The sequence below is a fragment of the Gopherus evgoodei genome, chromosome 1 (genome assembly GCF_007399415.2).
Source record: "Gopherus evgoodei ecotype Sinaloan lineage chromosome 1, rGopEvg1_v1.p, whole genome shotgun sequence".
Taxonomy (NCBI): domain Eukaryota; kingdom Metazoa; phylum Chordata; order Testudines; family Testudinidae; genus Gopherus; species Gopherus evgoodei.
This window is the reverse complement of record NC_044322.1, coordinates 353,292,708-353,318,817: the sequence shown is the minus strand read 5'-3', so window position 1 is coordinate 353,318,817 and position 26,110 is coordinate 353,292,708. Positions and strand designations below refer to the sequence as shown.

At 42.4% G+C, this 26,110-nt stretch overlaps 1 protein-coding gene and 1 long non-coding RNA gene across 2 annotated transcripts in view; both read left to right on the top strand.

The window, feature by feature from the left end:
- CAMK1D (calcium/calmodulin dependent protein kinase ID) overlaps positions 1 to 26,110 on the top strand; it is a 404,516-nt gene that overhangs the window by 93,139 nt on the left and 285,267 nt on the right.
- Positions 2,471 to 26,039, top strand: LOC115654155. The gene is made up of 3 exons (XR_004001129.1): positions 2,471 to 2,483; positions 9,841 to 9,846; positions 25,841 to 26,039. It is a non-coding gene; the product is annotated as an uncharacterized LOC115654155 (long non-coding RNA).

Here is a 26,110-nt window from a genome sequence, read left to right as displayed (position 1 = left end):
CCCAAAAGGAGTCAAAGTTAAATTTCTGCCCATGTCCCTGAAAGCTTAAGATTCTGTCACGGGTATTTGTAGTAAAAGTCAGGGACAGGTTGCGGGCAATAAACAAAACTTTATGACCTGTCCCTGACTTTTACTACAAATACTTTGTGGGGGTGAAAGAGTGCTGCCAGGGCTTGCAGCTGCTCCAGCCCTGACACTTGCTCGTGGGGCTGACCGTGGCTGCTGTTCTGGCAGCTGCTGCTCCACTACCCCAGGGCTGGCTGCCAGTCAGCTGTTCTGGCAGCCCCCCCTCGCGCCGCTGTAAGTCTTTTCCTTGGGAGATTGACACATAGGGGCTAGGTTTTCAAATGGAACTACTTTCCGTAACTCTAGTGGGCCTGATCCAAAGCCCATTGAGGACAATGGGAGTTTTTCATTGCCACACTTGCATTTGCAAGTAGGTAACTGCTCGCTTAGCCACTTGATTTCCAAGTGCAAACTACATCTGCACACACAAACAGTCCTGTTGCATGGGCAGTTTTGCAAGCAAGATTTTAGAGGCCATTTTTGACAATTATGTTCCAGTTTTCCAAAGTGGCTGCATAAATTACATTTACAAACCCAGATTTTGAGTGTGAGCAGACATCCACTCATGTGCATAATTGCCTGTTTGTCTACCTAACTGGCATTTGCAGGTGCAAATGCATGATTGATACATGCTGTATAGATGGATGCTTTTGAAATTGGACCCTAGGCATAAATCTAGCTTACAAAATCAAGAAAAGCTTTTTTTTTTCCTTAAAGAAGTATGATACTTCCCTTTATACCTAATTTTCAGCTGTTTGAATTCCAATTGTTAGCCCAGAATATTCTATTTCCTGTCTAACAGCTGTGTTCAATGACAACTGAACGAAATGACATACAGAAAAAATTAAAAGCAATTGGGTTGTGAAGCTATTTACTCAGGAATGTTCATTTTTTATATATTATAAAAAGGTTAAAGTGTAGCCTACAAGATAGAATATTTTATTACAAAAATTCTGAAATCACTAGCCGGGCAGAATAAATGATATTTCACTACAGAGAGATTTATTGACGCAACATCTCTGTTACTGAGAGAATCTAATTGCATGTAAATGCAGTTCTTTATAAAATATTACAGCAGCAATATGGCATGCTTCCAAGAGCTGAACTCTCCGAAGCAAATATTTGAAAAGAAGAGGAAAAACACCCTGTAGTATTTGTACCAGCGATTGTTTTTCTGCCTGCAGTTCTTACGTTTCGGTAGGGGATCAAAAATGTCCTTTAGAAAATATGTTAACATGGAAACGTGAGACTCTGCAGAATAAACATACACACAAAGTGGATTCTTATCAAACCAACTTGTGCTGTGATGCTGTCAGATGTCACAAACTAAGAAGGGCCTAGTTTGGTCAATTATTTATGTTGTCTTATTTCATATCTTGGAATCCCTACTTAGTTTTTGTTTATTCCTGGCTCAGGCAAATATCCCTTTGCAGTCTGAGTTTTGCCTGAGCAAACACTGAATAAGGACTTCAGGATATGGGCCATTTTTTAATTTTACAATGGCACTTAGGTGCCCCTACTGAGTTCAGGATCCCAGTGAGCTAGATGCTGTACAACCACATGGTGAGGGACAGTCCCTGCCATGAAGAGCTTGAAATCTAAATAGGCAAGATAGGCAAAGGGTGGTAGGGGAAACAGAGACACCAAGAAGTGATATGACTTGTCCAAGGTTACACAGCAAGTCAGTGGCACAGCCAGGAATAGACACCCCCCCCCGCCCAGTTACCCTCCTTTTAGTCCAGTATGAGATCCACTCTGCTACTTCCAAGGACTATTAACTTTGTTATTTTATTATTATTATTATTATATTATTAATTTATTTCCGTAGCATGTGCATGGGTGCTTCACAAAACACATAGGAAGACAAGATCTGTGTGCTAACGATCTAGGCATCTAATTCCGCACGCTTTAGTCACATGTAAATCCTTACTTTGAAGGGGCAACTCACGTGGATAAGAGTTACTGGTATGACGAAGGGCTGCAGGATCAGGCTGTAAATAATGAGTCAGGTACAACCCAACAAGAGAAGTCGAAGATCTTGTGTAAGAGTGGTAGGTGGCAATACAGGAGTGAATGTAGCTGATGGAAGGCTAAGCAGAAGAAGGGAGTTTTGAGGAGAGCTAGAAAACAGGAGAATAGGGATGTGGTTTGGTGTAAACAAGAAGATAAATTGACGATCCTCCTATATATGCCTTTTTGATGAGACCTTAAAAACTGAGAACCTATCTGCTTTGTGTGGACATTAAAGATTCCACAGCGGTTGTTATAAGAATCCCCCCAGTGCCTGCCCAAAATATACCATTATTAAACTATATTTTACATTCTTATTTTCATCTCAGAGCATCTTTACAGACATTGGAAGCAGCATAGCAAAAAAAAAAAAAAAGGTTATATTCATATATATACACACGCACACAGTTCCAGTGTTGTAATTGGAAATACTCATTAACAAAAAATAAACAGTTACAGAAATGGCATTATATAAAACCTATAGGAGTGGAAGTGGGTTTCCATAGTAATTGCTAAAGAAAATAAAAGTTTGTGGGAGGGGAGGGACAGAGCAGATGCACTGGCTCTTACCAAGTCTGGTGTCTCTTGTCAGGCCATTCTCTATCAGTGTCCCACCAGAGATGAATCTGGCCTGCTTGTTGCAGCAAAACCTCCAGGAAGTGTTCTGTTCCTTCTCACTCCCAAAAGGTTAATTTCCTAATTAATACATCTGTGCAGAGCTCACAGGCTACTCTGAAGTCCTCTGCCATGCGCTGTCAGCTCTAAGGCTAATTTCTCAGAGAAATTTTGCAGGTTGGGGGCAGGTCTCTGCACTCCTAAAGCCCAACCAGCATCTCTCTCTTTCTAAAAACGATAAAAATGAGGAGGCTGCTGGTTGCACTGTACTCAGCAGAGATATGGCACTGCCCATGTGCTGCAGTAAATCATTAGAGCAAAGAAGCTTTCTCTAGGTGGTGTAATCAAAATGTCACCGTGCAGGCAGGAGCCGATCTAAAGAGCTATTAAAAAACTAACCATGTTTGGGGCACATAACATCGGAATTATTTTAACATTCTACATTACAATATATTAACAGTAAGGGCAGATGGAGGGGAAAGGGGAGTGAGGTTCACAACAGCTAATATTCAGGGCCAGATTCTGTCCTCCATTGTGCACCAGCAGGGGAGGAGGTACACTGGCTTCCACGGCGGGGATTTAAAGGGCTCTGGGCTCCCCGCAGCGGCAGGAGCTCCAAGCCCTTTAAATCTCGGACCCAGCCTGGCAAGGCTCGGGGTGGTGGGGATTTAAAGGGCCCGGAGTTCCGCGGCGGCCAGACCCCGGGCCCTTTTATTTGTCCCTGAGCCCTGGGGTCTCCCAGCCACCACTGCAGCTGAGAGCCCTGGGTTGATGTAAAGGCCCTGGGGCTCCCAGCCACAGCCAGTGCAACAGGACCTTTAAATCTTGAGAGGCCACGCATTTCCGGTTGAGGCCATTCCCTCCTCAGGACTCCGGCAGTACCGGTAAGTCCTGTAAGTCACTTTCACCCCTGCAGCTCCCTCTACCAGCCATCTGCAACACAGGCTAGCCAGGGCTGCATGGTGTTCCTTTCTAAAATTATGTTCCGTTGAACAATCCCCTCTTCCTGGCTGCCAGGATTTCTGTAGCAAACAGATGCACTGGCCAAGGTTCCTATACTCTTTCTCAGCACAAGCCTGGTAAGATTAGCACCAAATGTTTTTCTTCACTTTGTAATGCAGTGCTGCCAACTCAGCAATTTTATCGCAAGTATCACAATTGTGTCCTAAAGCCCTACCTCCTGGACTCATGTGATTATGTGAGACTCTCAGCTTTCTTTTTTTTTTTTTAAATTACATTTCTAGTCCTCATGGTTGCAGAGATAAATGTGAAATCTTGAATCTTAAAGGTCAGAAACCAGAAGGCGAATATAAGGACCCCACAAGTATTATTTTTGTAAAATCTCAAGATTTTTCAGTGAGTTTTATAGTTTTGGGGCCTGACCTATGATTTTTTAAACACTCCAGGTAAGTAGTTCTGGCTATGTTCTAATTTTTTTCATCCCATTAACCCAGCCCTTAGGAGACAGGGCAAACTCTAAGTTTTTGTGCTCACTGATACTTAGCAGTGAACCCAGGTAGACAGAACAGTCACTGAAAGAGAATGTAGGCTTCTAGAGGTGACTTCTTCTCAGCAGACGTTGAAATCCCTTATTAAAATAACACACAGGAATATTTTGGGGATCGTATTTGCTTTGGGTCAGACACAATTCTTCTTCTAGCATTAACTTTACAAAACAGAAATGCTCCAAGGCTGCCAAGGTGACTAGATTGCACAGAGTTAGCAAGTTAGTTTCTAGAATGATGACGTACATTGAAACGGCCCCTTTCATCCCACAGCGCTTCACAAACTATATACAAATCTTGCCCTCCCTTATATAGATGGCCCAGGCCCAAAAATCAGTGAAACTACCACAGTTCAACTGCAGGCTACATGGTGGTAAGGGAGAGCTCTACATTCCTCCTGCATGGCAGCTTTCTCTGCAGCTGTGCAGGGGACGATGGGGGCAGGATCATGGGGTCTGGGAACTACACAGATCCACTGTCTGCTTGTGTGTGTTGGAGTTTGACTGAAGTAGTGGCTGCTGTTAAGAGCAGCAAATAGGAAGCCATTTGTATTGCGAAACAGCTTTATTGAACCTGTGAAGTTATGAACAATACCGCTAGGCTTGCTAAGGTATTTCAGAATTAATGGACTGTTTTCTTAGACTGGACTGTCCCACCTGTGCTCCTGATATTATTGTAATAATAATTAATAATTAATAAGCAGCTCCTAATCATGTTGTAGAGAGATGAAAAAACAAGGGACACCCCTTGTAATAAGGGACTGTTGGCAACCCTAAATACCACAGGCACTATTGTTTTTGCATGCCACTAGATGCCCATCTTTACCTGTGTATACTATTTTTATGTACAGCTCTCATAACTGCCACAATGCCAGAGTTGGGAACAGAGGATTCTGTACCCTGGCCCCAGCAGAGTTCCTCTGATATGAAATCTACCTAGCTGGGCTTTATGTGGGGAATAAGAATTTGGCCATAAGTATTTTGCAGATATTGATTTCAATTTGGACAGAGCTGGAATCCTGGCATGGCACAGTCTTTTGCAGCACTGGTGTGATCCCACTGCAGCAGAGAAGGAAAGACAGTTCTTTCCCTGCTGGGAGCAATGGGACAGATATTGTGAAGTTAGAAAATTATAGCATTCCAGTAGAGCATCTGATACCAGCCAACATGTTAGTCTGTGTTTCATAATGGTGGCAGGAAAAAGTGTTTTAAATATCATGTAAAGAAAGTGGATCTGTGACACTTAAATAAAAATGGCAGACCCCGAGGTCAAGGTATTCAGCAGCATTCAAGGGGAATCTAGAGTCAGACTGAGTCCTTCATTCTTTGGCTGGCAGAGTCTGGGAGCACTGTAGGAGCAGCAAGACAGGTAGGGAAACATCTGGGAAGAGAAATCACTTGTCCACAATCACTCAGCAAACCAGTAACAGGGTCAGGAGTAGATCCCAGGTCTTGGCAGCGTCCTCGCCACTAGGCCACAGTAGCTTCCATAGTAGTAGTGTTTTTGTTCACCAGAAGCTTATCAGATTCTCTGTTATCTTTGGTGGGAGTTTTGCCTGAATGAGAAAGTTGTTGTCTTTTATATTACCCAGTGAAGTTATTGAGAAGCTCCAATGCAAGACATAACTTATTCTAACAGCAGCAGGATGATTGAACCAACATCTGTCACTGACAGGAGGGTATTGGTGGAGTGTCAGAAATGTGAAAAGTTCATCACACTTCAAAACTGACTAGGGGGAAGCTAAAACAAGAGTTCTCAGCATCCTACTACATATTTCAGCAGGAACACATACTCTAAAGTTAATGAAGGGATGCTGCCAAAGTTGATAAATTGGAAGTTGGCCATAACAATTTCTGTCTGTTACAGATATTGTGTAAGAGCACATTGGCCCCTGATTTGTTTACAACAGGATGTATATATAGTAGGGACTAAACCCTGTCCTGTGGTGTTTGAATTTTTAAAGAGGCAAGAACTAGAGATAGGAGAAAGAGGGTATATTGAGCCTTTTCTTTTTCTATCTGAGTTGATTTGGAAAAGAGAAGGCATCGGGCCATATGTGCTTTATATCTTGTTTGGTATTAATGGTGCTTTGCTAATTTCAGAGAAATGCAATCTGTTTAAGATGACGAGTTAAAGAAGCTGGATGGTTCATGCTTACACTTGTTTGCTATGTAGGACTGCAAAAAGTAAAGAATGCTATCATCTGCCAGATTGACATATTGGATTTGGAGCTCAACAATGGACAACATTTAATCATAGACATTATCTTTTAAACCAGCTGTTCTCAGATTTATTCATATTAACGACTACTGCTTAAGTCAGAGATCCTCCTGTAGATCCAGTCTCGGTCCCAGATGTTCTCTTTACCAGCTAGTGCCTGATTACATGAAAAAGCAAGGTTAGGGCAATATTAAGGAATGGCAGTGAAAATAAACATAATACTTGCAGTGCATGGTTATATCCCACCATTCTGCATTTACAGTGAGTGCCTCTGAGGAGCCATGCTCTCAGGCATACTGCTGGGGCTCCTGTCCAGTCTGGGCTAGGCTGTATTTAAGGGGTCTAGTGCCCCTCCGTTTCTGAGATCCAGTCTGGGGGAGCACCCAGGGAGAGCCTCAGCTAACCCCTTCTCCCTACCTCCTCCGACTTCTGCAGCCACTGCTGGGGCTTTGTCCATTCTGCCCGGTCCAGCTGAGGATTCTGAACATACACCAGTTTTATGCCAATGTAACTCAATTGTTGTGAATCACTCCTCATTCACACCGGTGTGTGTGTATGTTAGAGAGATCTGAATTAAGACAGAGGCCTTAATTTTCAAAAGTGACTAGTGATTTTGGGTGCTTCTGTCTTTGGGTGCCCAAAATGAGACCCCTTTAAAGGGGCCTAATTTTGGGGGGCTGGTTGCTCAGTACTTCCTAAAAGTGTGACTCTTCTGAGGGGTCTTGAGTTGGGCATCCAAAATCACCAGTCACTTTAAAAAGTTTGAGCAAAAAAGTCTCCGGATTGCCAGTAGATCACAGCCATCCTCTGCTTTGAAAATAAAAAATGTTATAAAAGGCCTAAACAAATTAGTAGGATACCTTTCAGAAGATTATAGGGACACTTCATGTTACCATACCATTTGTTTTTCAGATAATGAATGGGTAGCAATTGTTTCCCGTGTTGTGGTCTTGTAGATCATGTAGTGGGAAGGGAGAACTTTCCATCTTCCCTTGTTAGCTTTTCTATCCCCTGTCCCCCAGCCCTCCAATTTCCGTAACATTGTTCCCCAGCGTGGTCTTTCCTCCCATGTCTGAAGATCGAGAAACAAACTTGCCCTCGCCACAGTGAGTGCTAAGAGACCAGAAAACTTATTGTACATTGTTCTAGCATTTCAGCACAGTCTGTGGGGCCGTTTGAGCCTGAAGGAATGTGCTGCTGTACATGATGTTCCTTGGAAAGGGTCAAAAATGGGTACGGATGGAGGGGAGGAAGGACGTGAAATAAACACTGGAATAGTTTTAAAGGCTTCTTGTCTCTTCTTTTGAACATGTGAACATTCTGAAAAGCTCAGTCATTTTGGCTGAGTAGGTGTGTCCCAATCCTATCAGAACGCAGCTACCAATGATTACATTTATCAGAGTGTTTGTTTTCTTTTGGTAAAGAGGAAAAGGAAGCATCAGTATTAGCTGTGAATATGGTTTAAAATTTACAGTGATTCCCTGCTTTTATTTCTGAGGGTTTGTCTGCACGTAGAAGCTAGTCTACACATAGGCACCAGTTTAACTAAAATCGATTTAGAAAACAGCTTAGTTAAACGAGTGCAAACCCCTGTGTGCACACTGTCAGGCCTTGTCTGCATTAGAAATGCTGTAGTGATATACTGGTGTAGTGAGTCATACAATCCCTCCTAGTGTGGATGCAGTTACACTGTTATAAAGGTGCTTTACACCAGTACAGCGATTCCTGTACAGGAAGGGGAATAAGCTATACTGGTGTAAGGCATGTCTGTACTGCTATAACTGCATCCAAATTGGAGACTGTATTAGTAAAACTATAGTGGTAAAAAATCCCACCTCTAATCAGCATAGCATACCAATTCAAAAACTATATGTAGACCAAGCTGTAGATCAATTGTAAACTGATTGTCAGTTTAGCTTGTGCCTCTATATTTACCAAAGCAAACTAAATTGGAGTAACTCAGGTTTAAATTGGTTTGAGAGGGCCAATGCCAAGCTGTAATGGGTATAAAATCCCCTGTTTTGTTAAACCAATCCATCTTTGTGCGTGGTCAAGCCCTATCTGGATCTGAATCCTACCTACACCACTTAGACCACAGACAAGGCTCTACCATCCCTAACTCTCCTGGGCCACTCTTTGCATGTCCCCAGTGTTGTTAAGTCCTGTACATTTTCCCTCTTTGAGTAATGTTCACCAGAGGGTTTCTTTTGGTCGGCCCCTTTTCTGTGTTCCTCCAGCTACCCATGTATCTCGTGATAGATGCTCTGGCTTCATTCTTAGCACACATCCCCGATGTTTTTTTTATTTTCTGGATAACTTTGGAGATAAGGGGTTGTTGAACTCTCCAATGAATCTCGGCACTTTTTATACATTTATTTGATTTAATACCTATTATTTTTCTAAGGCATTTGCTTTGGAAGGCATTTAGATATCTAGTTGCACTTTTTGTGGATTAACTATTTACACAGGCATATGCTGAGATGGAAATAACATTTGAGTTGAGGATTAGTAATTTGGTCTTTAAGTTGTAGATTTTGGATGACCAAAGCTTGTTTAAGCTGGTGAACGCGGCTGCTGCCTTGCCAAATTCATGATCTCATATCTTTCTGGGTGTCCCCATTGCCTTGCATGTTACTGCTTGAGTTGGGAGTTGCCGCAGTTCTCATTAGATTTGTTGTTTTACAGCTATTATTAACCCTGTTGTAACAGGACCAGCTGATTCTTGAGCCCTGCCTTATGGCCTGAGGTCACTCTGCAGCACCCTGCCTCTCTCCCCCACTTTAAGGCCCCCTTGAGAACTGCGGAGGGGTATTTGTCTGGGGCTGGTTTAATGACAGAAACAGTTCATGACAATCCTCAGTGTCCCAAAATAAAGTTCATCACCTCACACAAGTTCATATGTAGCTCTGGTGCCTTCTCTTACCACCAGAGCTTTTTTCCTGTCCCATTCTGTTCTTACAGCCTGTCCTCCCAGTTCTTCTCATCTGGAGCTGATCCTTCTGGCATTGGCTTGCAGACCCAAACCCAGTCAAGGCCTCCTCCTGGAGCCTCCTGCTCCCTAGGCTGTGAGCCTGGCCCCCAATTTAAACTCCCTTGGTGTCAGGGTCTTGCCTGCAGCAATCTGTCTCACTCACTGCAAGTTCCTCAGCTGCCCCCATTTCCTGCTGCCCTTCATAGGGAAAAGAGCGAATCTTTCTCATGGCTACATTTGGAATTTCAAAGCGCTGCCGCGGCAGTGCTGCTGGAGCGCTGCCGCTTGAAGTGTGAGTGTAGTCAGAGCGGCAGTGCTGGGAGAGAGCTCTCCCAGCGCTGCATGTAAACCACATCCCTTACGGGTGTAGCGTGCAGCGCTGGGAGCCGCGCTCCCAGCGCTGCTGCCCTGATTACATTGACGCTTTACAGCGCTGTATCTTGCAGCGCTCAGGGGTGTGTTTTTTCACACCCCAGTTGCAGCGCTGTAAAGTGTGAGTGTAGCCAAGGCCTCAGGTACGCCTCTTTAGTAATCAGGGTTGGGTAGCTCCAGGCCCTCTAGCCCTTAAAAGGTGAGAATGAACATAAGAACGGCCATTCTGGGCCAGACCAATGGTCCATCTAGCCCAGTATCCTGTCTTCCAATAGTTGCAGTTACATAGGACTTTCTTGCAATGCTGGACAATCATCTGGTCTTTGCTTGCATGTTGGCTGAGCTGTCATGGAGAAGAGCTATGTCATCAGCAAAATCTAAATCGTCTAGTGTCCAGTTGTGAAACTATGCGATGCCAGTGCTTCATAGATTCCAGGGGTTGAAGGGACCCTTGTTGTCAGGTAGTCTGACCATCAGTTTAACACCAGCTATAGAACTTCCACAAAAAAATTTCCTTTTGAACTAGAGCATATTAAAAAAAAAAAAAAGTTGCATCTATCAAGCCCTAAATCACAATTAATTTGACCTGGGAGAATTTAGTGCATGTCATATTTTTGTAAACATATTTTGGTTGTGTTCTCTGACCTGGGAACTCTGCGGAAATGTAAAATGAAGAATAACTTGTTTCAAAATTAATTACGGTGAGATAAGTGTTGTGAAACATAGCTCCTGTGCTTGTCACTGTCATTACGTTCCTTATGACTGCCTCACCATCGCATCACTTTCTCATGTCTACTGAACATTGCCTCACTAAGCCTACGTCCACACTACAGCTTTAAATCGATATTAGTAAAATCGATTTTATAAAACAGGTTTTATAAAATCGATTTTACGCGTCCACACTAGGGCACATTACTTCGGTGGTGTGCGTCCATGGTCCCAGGGTACCATCGATTTCCGGAACGGTGCACTCTGGGTAGCTCAGTAAAAGAATAGGACCAATAACTTTGATATCCGTCCACACTAACCCTAAATCGATTTAGTAATATCGATTTTAGGGTTACTCCTTTCGTTTAGCTGGAGTACAGAAATCGATTTTAAGACCCCTTAAAGTCGATTTTAAGTGCCTTGTAGTGTGGACGGTTACAGCGTTAAATCGATTTAACGCTGTTTAAATCGATTTAACGCTGTAGTGTGGACCTGGCCTGAGACAGCCAAGTAGCACCCACTACTGATAAAGCCAGTTTATGGTCTTTCCGATGTTTTGACTTCTACAGCACAATGAAATGGCATTTGAATCTAACAAAATAGAGGCCAAGTGTCCCTTTGCCACATACTGAAAAACTTTCGTCTTTTTGTCCCATAATGTACAATATAGATCCAGCATCCCTTTGCCACTCTTCGAACTATGTCGTAACTATTTGGGAATTTATCTTAGGGAGGAATATGATAGTTATGCACAGGAGTGGCGCCAGGGTTTCTGGCACCCTAGGCAGAATTTGGGGGGCGGCATTTTGTGTGCTCCCCATGGGGCGCGCGGGAGCTTCCAGTTTCGCTCCAGTCGCGCCGCTGAAGAAGGATCCTCCGCCAAAATGCCGCAGGCAACAGCGGCAGTCATTGAGCTGCACAATTGCCGGCCGCGGTTTTCCACGGCACATCGACTGAAGGTCCTTCTTTGGCGGTGTGACGGGAGCGGAACTGGAAGCTCCCATGCGCCCCGTGGGGAGTGCACAAAATGCCGCCCCCCAAATCCTGGTGCCAAAGGCGACCGCCTAGAGTTGCCTAATGGAAGCGCCGGCCCTGGTTATGCAACTCCCATTGATGTCATATCCAACAAGGACCACAGAATATGGCCAGGGAATCCAAGCTACAGGTAATTCAGTTGGAAATTTACCACCAAATAAACTAGACATCTGATCAGCACCATTAAAATAACCTTTCTGAAAATAGCATGTTGGAAACAGTTGTTTAACTGGGCAAATAGTGTGGTTGTGCCTATGTACACAAGCATTTGGGAAGTAGTTTCTACAAATAATAGACAGGGTAGTGGGAGGAACAATACTTAGATCTGACAGCTTTAACTGTCACATAATATTAATGGTTTGAAAATCTGTCACCTCCAAACAAGAAATGAGTAGCTTCAAGGAATAATATACATGAGATAAATATTGTTGAGGTAAAATAGTGAAATTCATAACTACCTGTAATTAATTATTGTATTTATTTATTTATTTGTATTGTGGTAGTGCCTAAAGGTCCCACTCATGAACCAGCCCCCCATTATGTAAGGCACTCTACAAACATAAAACAAGAAGTTAGTCCTGCTCTAAAGAGATTACAATTGGTTTCTTTGTATGGGATAAAGAGCGCTTATGAGGGGATACTATAACTGGCTTCTGTTCCTAGCTCTGCCACTAACCTGATAGAATCCTTTTTCCTGAGCCTTAGTTTTCCCATCTGTAAAATGGGATATTTACTTTCATCTGTAACACATGAGATACAAGGATGAAAAACAATAGAGAAATCCTGACTGTTGTTTAATGTTTTATTGATTAAATGGTAATCTGATGCTAGTTAAAAAAAATCCCAGAGAGGATTCCTCGAAATTTATAATTTATAATTTAAAATAATCCAGATGCAGGAGATAATTAATATAGTGATCTGTTCTAAGAATAAGAAGCAAAGACCTCCAAAATCCATTCTTTCTTCTTAAAAAAGTGTACAAAGTCTTAAGGATCTCTTTGAATTTCAGTCTCACTTATGAGAGACTAATGTATCTAGAGATAATATTGGATTAATATATTTATTCTAAATTATCCTATAATCAACCCTATAATTAGGACTTCTGATTTTTGGTGTGAACTGTGATGAGTGGCTGCCTGTTAGCGCCCCCTAGTGGCCTCAAGGGAGCCCTGCATGCAGCCCTCACCTCCGTTTCTCTTCTTGGATCCCCACATAAACTCCACACTGGGTTTTTCCAATCTAGTCACAACAGCTGTCCTTAGGGCCTAATTTATCAATTTCCAGTTCAGAACTAAACACAAAAGTCTTGCCTTCAGCCAGATATAGCCCAAACTCCCCGGATCTGATCAGAATACTTCCTGCCTTAGCAGGCTATTCCTGCCCTTCCAAGCTGGAACAACTCTCTTACATCTTGATCTTCCCTGCAGGAGCCTCTCACTACAGCCTCTGAGCTTACTGCATCTACCTTCTGCTCTTGATAGGAAATTACCTGATTCCTCTCAGGTGGGGCTCCTTCTGTAACCAGGGTTGGTATGGCCCCAGGCTCTCCAGCTCAAGGGCAAGCTGCCCTGTTACAAACCAATAAACATAATAAAACTCCCCGACACAAAACCCAAAACTGTGTTTATCCAATGAATCCTGGAAAAACACCAGAAATGGTTACTTGCACCTAAGCGCTTGTCTATAAGGAGCAGCGACGGGGACTATTGGGATGTGACTTCTAAAGTACACTCACGTGTTGTGCATTAATTGGTCCGAGCAGACCCTACTGGTTCTCACTAAAGTTTCCTAGTGCGCTTTAACGCAGTGGTGTTTGAAACACTACAACACTAATGCGCATCAGGGAATATTACAAGGAGGTTACTTGTTACAGTATATACAACAATTAGCTATTTCAGCGTGAAACCTCCCCACCCTCCCTTTTTGCCAGTGAAGACCTAGCCTTACATTTCTGCATAGTGGGTATAAAATGATACCAAAACATTTTACTCCTACCTTGCACTGGTGTAAATTACTACAAGACGCAGGGCAATGGAGCCCTTAACTATTTGAAGGGTTCGGTCTGTACTTAGTGTTATGTGGGTAAATCTTTGGAGCAGAAATTTTTCTGGTTGTGGCCTAATCCTCACCCGTTTTCCATGTTTGCTTGATTTTGTCACATTTCTTTCTTGGAATTTGGTTTTGCCTCTGTGTTCCCATGAAATCTAATGAAGTTCATTCTTTCTTTCCCACACTAGCTAGTTGCTCTGAGAACCATAGAATGAACCCAATGACTTGTGTATATTGTGGAGTGTTCGTTTTTTTCTTGCTTAAGATATTTCTTAGTTGGATGCTTTTCAAATAAATGCTGCTATGCAAATACAAGTCAGGTTCTCATGTTTCAGAGCTTCCTCTTTCACAGGGGATTTAGGACATGCCTGTTTGGTGAGCCATCATTTGCAGCTCGTGAGTGGTCTGTTGAAAACATATCACCCTAATAATCCTTTTTGGATTCTTCTGGATTTTCAGCTAATTTATTTGTTTGAACCATTGTCTACACCCCAGGAGCACAGGGGATCCTTATTTATAAGAGGAGAATGACTCAAATTACAAGTGCTTATTGGTTTCTTTTCTGTGAATGGTGGTTTCCATAGCTCCATTTTGTTGATAATCAGGCAGTCTAAGATCTGTTGGAAAATGTAGGCTGCAGGAATAGTTCTTCCATGTGATCACGTGTTGTGATACAGTACTTATCCTCTCTAGAAAAGGCTGCACAGTATGCTGCTTTGAGAATTTTCTAGTCACTTCTTTCTAAGAACCTAATTTGAATCCAGCTGTGTGGCTGGAAGAATGCTTGCTCTGTGATGGCTTTTTCATGGCTTATATGAAATGAGTTGATCTCAGTCCAGCTCTCACTGGAAGCAGGTGTCTACACCACAGAACTGGCATTAATGATCATCTCTGCGGACAGGCCAATGATCGAGTGGATAGAGGTGCTTATCTTTTAAGTTTGCCTTTTCAGCAGAGGGTTGATTAATGTTGGTGGGGAAGCAAGAAGCTGTCACTTGCACTCCCCCCTGCTTTACCTGTTTGGTGGATGATCAGGACTTCATTGGATAGAAGAGTCAGGCTGGTCCTGAGACCACCTGATCAGCCTACACAGGGGAATCTCACAGAGGGGTAGAGAGGTTATTTCACCTCTGTAATTGGCACTGGTGTGATTGCTACTGGAATATTGTGTCCGGTTCTGCGTCCACAATTCAAGAAAGATGCTGAAAAAGTGTAGAGGGCTCAGGGAAAAGCCATGTGAATTATTAAAGGATTAGAAAACATGTCTTATTATGAAAGACTCAGTGAGCTTAATCTACTCAGTTTATCAAAGAAAAAAGTGACTAAATCATTCTATAAGTACTTACATGGGAAACAGAAATTTGATAACAAAGGGCTCTTAAATCTAGCAGACAAAAGTACAACATGATTCAGGGGCTGGAGGTTGAAGCTAACCCAAATCAGACTTGAAATATTTAACAGTGAGGGTAATTAACTATTGAAGCAACTTACCAAGGGACGTGGTTGATTCTCCATCACTGGAAGCTTATTTAAATCAAGATTGGATGTTTTTTCTGAAAAGTATGCTTGAGTTCAAACAGCAATTAATTCAGGGAAACCTGATAGCCTCCTTTATACAGTAGATCAGACTAGATGATGACTGGTCCCTTCTGGCCTTGGAATCTGTGGCTTTATGAACTACTTCCTGGCATTGGCCAAGATGGCCATTCATCAGCCCAGGGGAAAGAAACTCAAGGGCAAGTGATGTATATGTTTTGTAACTGAGCCATTTTCCCATTTCCCAGTCGATGGATGCATCTAGGCAGAGTTCCTCTGGGTGACATCCACCGCTTCCTCGGACTCCTTCTAAGGGCAGTGGGCACTGTCTGGTTCCTTCATTTTGACCCTTTAACCTACACTCCCACCCCTGTGTTTTCATTCTTTGTCCCCCGTATTTAGGTTATATCTGCAACTTATGTTGCCGTAACTCATGTCACTCAGAGGTGTGAATAAACCACACCCCTGAGCAATGCAAGTTACACTGACATAAGTGCCAGTGTGCACAGCACTATGTTGGTGGAAGAGCTTCTCCCACTGACATAGCTACCGCTGCTTGCAGAGGGTAGGGTGACCAGATGTCCCGATTTTATAGGGACCGTCCCAATTTTTGAGTCTTTTTCTTATATAGGCTCCTATTACCCCCCACCCCGTCCCAATTTTTCACACTGCTGTCTGGTCACCCTGACAGAGGTGGTTTTATTATGCTGATGGAAGAGCTCTCTCCCTTCATCATAGAGTGTCTTCACCAGATGTGCTGCATTGGTGCGGTTGCACCACTGCAGCACTGTATGTGTAGACAAGCCCTCAATTAAATTCTGGGCATTGTAGAACCTCCCTCAGCTCATCTGCGGAGCAGTCCTCTAGTTATTCTGGTAGACTCTGCTCACCATCCAAGGATGTAAATAGCTTGGTACCAATCAATGCCTGAATACTCTCTCAGCAAAAACAAAACACATAATCCCATCCCACAAAAAATCCCATTAAACTAATTACCTACACATTAAGAGAGAGACTGTGTGTGATGTGCAACCTTTGATTTTGGATCACTATTGTTTTATCTTCTGCAATAGCTCCAATCCACATGAGGGTGGCTGTCTATTTCATATCTGTATTAGCACTTCTATGGCTCTCATTGTCATAAACAGATAGCTAAGGGTTAATGTCTCTTTCACCTGAAGCACCTGACCAGAGGACCAATCAGGAAACCGGATTTTTTCAACTTTGGGTGGAGAGAATTTTGTGTCTGAGTCTTTGTTTTCTGTCTGCCTGCTTTCTCTGAGCTTTGGAGAAGTAGTTCTGTTTTCTAATCTTCTGTTTCTAAGTGTAAGGACAAAGAGATCAGATAGTAAGTTATATGGTTTCTTTTCTTTGGTATTTGCATGAATATAAGTGCTGGAGTGCTTTGATTTGTATTCTTTTTGAATAAGGCTGTTTATTCAATATTCTTTTAAGCAATTGACCCTGTATTGTGTCACCTTAATACAGAGAGACCATTTGTATGTATTTTTCTTTCTTTTTATATAAAGCTTTCTTTTAAGACCTGTTGAAGTTTTCTTTACTGGGAAATTTCAGGAAAATTGAGTCTGTACTTACCAGGGAATTGGTGGGAGGAAGAAATCAGGGGGGAGATCTGTGTGTGTTGGATTTGCTAGCCTGATTTTGCATTCCCTCTGGGTGAAGAGGAAAGTACTTTTTGTTTCCAGGACTGGGAACAGAGAGGGGGAGTCACTCTGTGTAGTTTCACAGAGCTTGTGTCTGTGTATCTCTCCAGGAGCACCTGGAGGGGGGAAGGGAAAAAGGATTATTTCTCTTTGTTGTGAGACTCAAGGGATTTGGGTGTTGGGGTCCCCAGGGAAGGTTTTTCAGGGGGACCAGAGTGCCCCAAAACACTCTAATATTTTGGGTGGTGGCAGCAAGTACCAAGTCCAAGCTGGTAGCTAAGCTTGGAGGTTTTCATGCTAATCCCCATATTTTGGACGCTAAGGTCCAAATCTGGGACTAAGGTTATGACACTCATCACCATACTATCTGTCTGTCCCTTTCTCTCTGTCAGCCTATGATAATTTCTCTCTCTGTTTAATCTATGCATTTCTATTATGCACATCACCATGGTTCCTGGCTGCCATGCACACAGTAAAATAAGAGCAGAAATTGGCCATAGACTCCCCAGTTCTGTTCTGACTTGATGTTGTTTCTGATTCTGGATTAAGTAAATCATAATAATAATAATCTATGCACTTGAATCATTGCAAATACGTTTCTTAGGGATATGAAAGGAAATGGCAGCTTTCATTTGTAAACTGAGCAAATAGACATTACTCTCATTGCCTGGGACCAACACAGCTACAGTGACACCGCACATGACTCTCATAAGTAATTCACATTTACTAAGAAGTAACTATGCCACTCTGTACAGATGAATATTACATCAACAGAGGTTTATCCCTCTGTGCTTTATAGTAATACATTTTTACAGAAGGATGGAAATAATGTAATTAAGGGTAAGCAACTAAACTGAAATGAGTTTTGATTTGCCTTTTGTTGAATGCTCGTAGTATGAGGTTAAAAAAAAAACTTGTTTAAACAATCTGAAAATGGATTTTAAAATATGTTTAGGGACAAATTCTGACTTTAACTGCATGTGTGAAAATCCCCTTGATCTGAGTGGGAGTTGTGCACTCATCTCTTTTGGGCACATAGACAGGTGTTTATCAGCAAGTTACAGGTGGAGTCTGTGATGGGTTTGGACACAGAGATCCCCTTGGCACTGTCACCTGACGTGTTGGAATTACCTCTGAGCCCATTTTCCCTGCCAGCTTGGGACTCCAGAACCCTGCCTTGTTGGGCCAGACATGCTAGCCTGCTGCAACACAGACCCAGGTCTGGTCCATGCCCCCAAAGCTGCAGACTTTAACCAAAAACTGTTCAGCAGGTCACCTATCTCTGACACCCAGTTCCCAATGGGATCCAAACCCCAAATAAATCTGTTTTACTCTGTATAAAGCTTATACAGGGTAAACTCATAAACTGTCTGCCTTCTGTAACACTGATAGAGAGATATGCACAGCTGTTTGCTCCCCCAGGTATTAATCACTTACTCTGGGTTAATTAATAAACAAAAGTTATTTTATTAAGTATAAAAAGTAGGATTTAAGTGGTTTCATGTAATAACAGACAGAACAAAGTAAGTCACCAAGCAAAATAAAACAAAACATGCAAGTCTAAGCCTAATACATTAAGAAACTGAATACAGGTAAATCTCACCCTCAGAGATATTCCAAAAAGCTTCTTTCACAGACTAGTCTCCTTCCTAGTCTGGGACCAATCCTTTCCCCTGGTACAGTCCTTGTTAGTTCCAGCAGGCATCTTAGGTGAAAAGCAGGGACTTTCTCATGACTTGGGGCCCCCCTTTGTTCTCTCCCACCCCCTTCTGTAAAGTGGGAATCTTTTGTCTCTCTGGATCCCCACCCCTCCTTCTAAATGGAAAAGCACCAGGTTTAAGATGGATTCCATCATTCTTCCTGGGCTGGCTTACACGAACACAGGAAGGCTTGCAAGTAAACAGAACCATTTACAGTTCATTGATTCTGAAGCACCCTTAATGGCTTCCGCTCAATACGTTTACCTCAGTAATACAAGTTTATATCTTATTCTTCTAACTCCAGACATAGAAATAACACATGCAAACAAATGGGATGAACACACTCAGTAGAGCATAAGCGTTGTAATGATACCTTACAAGAGATCTTTTGCATAAAGCATATTCCAGTTCCATTATATTTACACTCATAAGCCTATTTCCATAAAACATTATGGAGTGCAACGTCACAGAGTCCTGTGCAATAGTGCAGGCCTCCAAAATGTCCTTGCCTGGTGATCCATAAGTAGCAGATATTGTGAATCTGCAGATCAGCAGGGGCAAGACAATCTGATCTACACCCTGCTCCTCACCTTCCTTCCACACAACACACGTTTCATCTACAGAGGTCATAGAGATTGGAAGGATGTGGAGAAATAGGAGCTAATGTGTACAGCAGCTTTGCTGATTAGCTAAGCTATCCCCAGTTTAGTTTCCTCTCTCTCTGTTCACCGGCTTCTTCCTTCAGCTCTCTTTTAATTCAGCCCTGCGCCACTGAAGGAGAACCTTTTGTGTCTCCAATAACAAGTGACTGGCCATCTAGTTGGGGTACAGAAGAGTGTAGCCCACAGGCACCTCATGATGACTTATCCCACCTTTTTAGGGTGAATAACTAACCTCCTGAACAGTATATATTATTATTTGCTACCTGGGGGAGGCCAGGATGGCGTGGAACTCTGCTGTCCATTTGTAAGTCAATGTGACCACTCCAGTGAGTACCGAGTCTCAGGACTGAGCCCCAATCAAATCATTTTGGAACCTAATAAGTTTAAGAGTACCAATAATGGAATTAAATATTTGCTGGTCTCAACCATACTATTACCCCCCACCTCCCTCCATGGAGGAATAGATTGTGCAAAATACACAGACAGTGAACATACAGGAATGATTCTTTGTGGCCCTGAACCATGTGCAGTCATTTACACTAATGCGAAGTGGGTGTGCAATACTACCATTATGAGTGGGAGCATTTCCCATCCACGTTACCCTGGTGTGAGTGACTGCACAAAGTGTGTGGGAATGGAGAATCAGGCTCTTAACCATTAATAAACCCCCTCAAGTAGGAAATGATGCTTTTAACATCTGTATTTCCAGCTGATCTTCTAGAGGAAAAATCCAATCACCTGCATACTGAAAAGAAGAAAAGAAAGCTGCTCAGCAGTGAATAAGGCAAAGGGAATTAGCCTTTTATTAATCCCATGCAGGAGTCCCCTTGTTGTCTGAGCCAGGGGCTCTCTTCTATAGCTGTCCCTTCATTAATTATTATTATTGCTGTTGTGATAGCACCTGGAAGCCAGGGCTCCGTTTGTGCCAGACCTTGTACAAACATAAGAGAGAGACAGCCCCTGCCCCAAAGAGCTTACAAGCTATATCTACACTGGATAAGACAGACAGCGGGAGAAGTGTGTTAGAACAGAGGATCTTGTCTCCCTTTCTATTCTATATCATTTTTATTAATTTTAAAGAGTTTTAGTGAAATTATAGTTATTTCTAGTTTGCCACATCAACAATCTCTGTAGCTTCCGTTTAACAGCTTTCATGTGGATCTATTTTATGAACAGATAACCCTGTTCTTTTCTCATAAACAATCAGGGCTCATAATGACAGCATCTGTTGTGCTACCTTTGTAACCCTGCTGAAAATTGTGTAACGCCTGTCAAGGAAATTGTTTAGTTAGTTAGAACTATGGCAGGATTCTTCCATTTACCACATGGTCAGTGTCTAATAGAACACTGCATTTTGGGTGCTTTACACTTCTTTACAAACATTTAATGTTCTGTGCTTTCCTCTGTAATTTACATAGCGCTGGTAGTGCACTTTTCTGCTTGACAGACTAATGAGAAGAAAAGTCAGAGACCTAAGGAGCTTACAATAAGACAAATAAGCATCAAAAGAAATGACGACAGACCCTGAGAGGGGCGGAGGAAAGGCAGGGGAGAGGCGAGAACCAGGGTAGAAGGAAAACTGCTCCCAGGAGAGCATTTTTTATGAAGAGTTCAGATCAGGTATTATCCTGCAGTTCCATGTTTTTATCATTTTAGTTTCTTTGTTTTGCTGTTTTGTGTTTGTTTTTTAGCATAATCCAATGTGAGATTGAGAGCTCATAGGATTGGAGTTGTGTTTATTGATGGAATAAAATAAGCACACCAAATAGCTGTATTCATATAGCCCAGAAATCTAATACCAATCATTTCATAGATTCAGAAATTCACCTAGTGAGCCTGTTGACTGCAGTGGGGGTTTTGGTATTGACTTTAATAGAGTCAATATTTCATTCATAGATTTTAAGGCCAGAAAGTACCATTATGATGATCTAGCGTGACTTATTGCATAACACCTGGCATTGCATTTCCCCTAATAATTCTTGCACCAAGCTCATAACTTCAGCTTGAATTACAGCACCTTTTAGAAAGACTAAATCTTGATTAAAAGGCTTCAAGTGGTAGAGAATCCATCCCATCCCTGGATACATTATTCCATTAGTTAATTATCCTATGGGCAGAAATGTATGCCTTATTTGAATTTCTCTGGCAAACTGGCCATTCGCCTATCATGTGACTTTGGGCAAGTCACACAGCAGAGGGTGGAGAGGGATAGCTCAGTGGTTTGAGCATTAGCCTGCTAAACCCAGGGTTGTGAGTTTAATCCTTGAGGGGGTCACTTAGGGATCTGGAGCAAAAAATCAATACTTGGTCCTGCTAGTGAAGGTAGGAAGCTGGACTCAATGACCTTTTAAGGTCCCTTCCAGTTCTAGGAGATTGGTATATCTCCAATCATTATATTATATTCTGTCTGTTTACCCTCTCATCCTTTTTCTTGTCTATTCAGATTTTAAACTCTTCAGATCTAAGTAGGGGGCTGTAGATAGGCATGGCTTCCCCACAGCACCCCTTGCTGGTCAACTGTAGTATGGCTGGCACTCTCTGCCTCAGTTTCCCTCCCCCCCCCCCAATTGGTCGTCTTAGCTTTCCAGATAACAGTCAAGGCTGGAGACGTGGGTTAGTCCTCTGGCCATCACCAAAAACTTCACCTCTTCCAGGGTAGCAACAGTTCAAATTAAGAGCCCCAAACAAACAAAAAGATTCTTTTGCCTTTTGGAGCTTCTCTTCAGTCCTCTCTCTCTGGGTCCTGTTCACAGCTCCCTTTAGGGGTGGGGAGGTTAATTTTGAGAGCACTGGCCCCAGGTTGGTTCCCCTAGAATACCCTTTGTGCTGCAGATCTTGGCTCAGCACACTCCACAGGTGTGGTGCTGTGCCATCTGCCTGTGGTTCTAACACTAGGCTGACACTTTCAGTCCTTTTCTGAGGCCCAGGTAGCCATTCAGCTGTCACCTGACCCTCATTAGTCCTACCCTCTCAGGCTGAGGAAGCAGCTAATTAATTATGGCATAGGTGTAGCTGGTCCCATTTTCCCTTACAGGGGCCAGTCACGGTAATACAATAATAAATAATCATCATCATATTGCTACGGACCCACAACCAGGCTCTGTTTGGGCCTTCCAAGAGAATCTCAGTGGATCTGAATCCCACCTTTTCAGCTCATGAAAGCAGAGACCATCCAGCCCTAAGTTCTCTCATCTCAATAAGACTCCTTTTTGGCTAGATTTAGCATGATACAAAACCTTGAAGGAGGTGTCCCTCTTTGTGTTATCTTTCAGCAGAGCCGCTAACACTGTCCATATGCAAAATACTTCTCTGACCAGCATTTACTAGGAAATGGTAAAAATACTATTTATTTTCTGTCTGCTGTTGTTTTCTCATCTTGTCACATACCATGTGCTCACAACTCAGTCAGGGGCTTAAAGCCACAATCTGGACCAAAGGTCACTAACGCAGGAAAACCAGAGATTGGATTAAGGATATTTTTATTTAAATGTTCTTTTCTGCATATTATTCTACTAGTATTGTACACCATACTGGGCATAGAACCAGGCAGGAAATGCATTGCCATGCTGTATGCTGGAGATTTTATTCCTGCCACAATAAACAGGGTTATTTTAGGAGCAAGTGATAAACCAGTTGTTGCACAAAGTGTGTCTTTGTAGTCTCTGCTTGAAGCACATCTTCAAGCAGTTCTGGAATAAAGTACCCTGATATGTAGAGTTAACGTTTTTACTTTGCAATTTGCTGTTGAAAACAATACGTTTACTTGAAAGGGAAATAAAAATGTTCATGTAAAGATACCCTCAAGATGTTTTGATTGAACTGATTTTTTTAAAAATTATTATTATTCCAAGGCCCTGCAAGGAGACTTTGTGTCTGAGAGGTGACACGCTGCTGGATTTTATAACAGGATTTTAACAGAAATCAAACCTCTAAACTGAGAGGAATTTTTTATTCAGCTCAGTAAGTCTTTGAACTGGAGACTTGCATATCTGAACAAACAGCTCGACAGGAGACTTTCACATGAAAGTCAGTAACCTAATCTATTTGCTGGAGATCTCCTCCCCATAGCATCTCCATGCCACTGAGCATGAAAATTTTTGTTTTTTAATGGAAAACCAAACACTGATTTTCCCTCCTAGTGATTTTTGAAAACTGAAAACCAAATTTTTTTTTAATTAATCTTTAAACCGTTAGCTTTTCATAGGGAAAGAACTGGAAAATTTTCTATGAAAGAAGATTTTCTATGAAGATTTTCATTTAGAAGAGGCAGTTTTTCCATGGAAAAAAAGTATTTCAGCCAGCTCTACCCAGGATCATCTTCCCCCCCCGTGCCCACCTGGATCACAAAGAAGAAAGACCACAGGAGACCACAATCCTAAATTAAAACAGACCTGGGAGTGAAGCATCCCCTGTATTGTCCTCCTAGGTGTCAGATTAAAGAGTCCCCCTTGTGCTGCTGAGCAGGGAGTTCCCATCATTAGTTATCATTGTATTGAGAAGCTCTTTCCTCTTTTTTCTATTTCTGAGATTTTTTGGGGGTGAGGTGGAGCTAATTTTCATAGTGTAAGGGGGCTGCAGCGTAAATGAGAATCAAGTCCTCAATGCAGTTTTGCCAAGACCCAGAATTCAAAACCATGAGTCAGGCCTCAGAGAAATCCTGAGAGTGGCATAAAAGTCATGAGATTTTAAAAATAATTTTGGTATTCTTTATATTTGCCTTCTGGTTTTTAAGCCTGGGGTGCACTCAGGTTATGTTTTCAGGCTTTTCTCTGTGACCACCAGGGCTAGAAACTTACTCTTCTAGGAAAAAAAAAAAAGAAAGCTGAGCTTCTCAGGTAATACTTCCAGAAGCTAAACCTTTGCAAAAACACCAAATACCTCATGACTTATAATAAAATTAGGGCTGTCAAGCAATTAAAAAAATTAATCGCAATTAATCACGCTGTTAAACAATAATAGAATACCATTTATTTAAATATTTTTGGATGTTTTCTACATTTTCTACAATGTCAAGCTTTAGTGCCTACAAGTCCAATCAGTTCTACTTCTTGTTCAGCCAATCGCTCAAACAGGTTTGTTTACATTTGCAGAAGATAATGTTGTCTGCTTCTTGTTTACAATGTCACCTGAAAGTGAGAACAGGCGTTTGCATGGCACTGTTGTAGCTGGCGCTGCAAGATACTTACATGCCAGATGCGCTAAAGATGATGTCCCTTGATGCTTCAACCACCATTCCAGAGAACATGCATCCATGCTGATGATGGGTTCTACTTGATAATGATCCAAAACAGTGCGGACTGACGCATGTTAATTTTCATAATCTGAATCAGATGCCATCTGCAGAAGGTTGATTTTCTTTTTTGATGGTTAGAGTTCTGTAGCTTCTGCATCAGAGTATTGCTCTTTTAAGACTTTTAAAAGCATACTCCGCACCTCATCCCTCTCAGATTTTGGAAGGCACTTCAGATTCTTAAACCTTGGGTCGAGTGATGTAGCTATCTTTAGAAATTTCACATTGGTACCTTCTTTGCATTTTGTCAAATTTACAATGAAAGTGTTGTTAAAACAAACGTGCTGGGTCATCATCTGAGACTGCTATAACATGAAATATATGGCAGAATGAGGGTAAATCAGAGCAGGAGACATGCAATTCTCGCCCAAGGAATTCAGTCATAAATTTAATTAACGCATTTTTTTTAACGAGTGTCATCAGCATGGAAGCATGTCCTCTGGAATGATGGCCAAAGCATGAAGAGACATATGAATCTTTAGCGCATCTGGCATGTAACTATCTTGCAACGCCGGCTACAACAGTGTCATGAGAACTCCAGTTCTCACTTTCAGGTGACATTGTAAATAAGAGGTGGGCAGCATTACCTCCCGTAAATGAAAACAAACTTGTTTCTCTTAGCGATTGGCTAAACAAGAAGTAGGACTGAGTGCACTTGTAGGCCCTAAAGTTTTACATTGTTTTGTTTTTCAGTGCAGTTATGTAACCAAAAAAAAAAAATCTACATTTGTAAGTTGCACTTTCCTGATAAAGAGATTGCACAACAGTACTTGTATGAGGTGAATTGAAAAATACTATTTCTTTTGTTTATCATTTTTACAGTACAAATATTTTTAATAAAAAATACAGTAACTCCTCAGTTGAAGTCATCCCGGTTAACATTGTTACATTGCTGATCAATTACAGAACATGCTCATTTAACGTTGCGCAATGCTCCCTTATAACGGCGTTTGGCAGCCACCTGCTTTGTCCACTGCTTGCAGGAAGAGCAGCCTGTTGCAGCTAGCTGGGGGAGGCTTGGAACCAGGGTGGACTGTCAGCCCCCCTGTCAGCTCCCCGTTCTCGTAAGTTCCCTGTGCGGCAGCCGCCCAGCGGGCTATCAGTTGCCGGCAGTTCATCTGTCCTTCCCCCCACTTCCATGTGCTGCTCCTGCCCTCTGCCTTGGAGCTGCTTCCAGGAGCCTCCTGCTTGCTGTGCGGGGAGCGGGAGAGAAAGGGGCTAGTGTCAGGGTGTCCCCTTCCCCCCTGCTCCTGCACCCTGCTTACCCCATCTTCCATAGAGAAGGGGGGACACACGACAGGGCTCAGGATGGAGGGAGCTTCTAGGCAGCAGCTGCTGTCTCAGCTTGCTGATCTACTTAAAAAGGCAGCGTACTTAGAGTGGGGTCAGCGTACTTAAAGGAGTAATGTGCGTCTCTCTCTCTCCGTCGCACACAAGGTGTGTGTCTCTGTCTGCCCTGCTGTCTCCCCTCCCTCCATTCTTGCTGCCTTGTAGAGCGTGAGGCTACATTAACCTGTTAACCCTTAAGGGATCAGCTGAGTGCTAGTTCATCATTTAGCAATAAGGCATTCCCAGGGAAATATCCCAGCCTCTGACTTCACCACCTCAGCTAAGCTTCACAATCATTATAGCTGTATACTAGTATTAAATTGTTTATTTAAAACCCCTCATTTACATTTTCTTATGGGGAAATTGGATTCGCTTAAC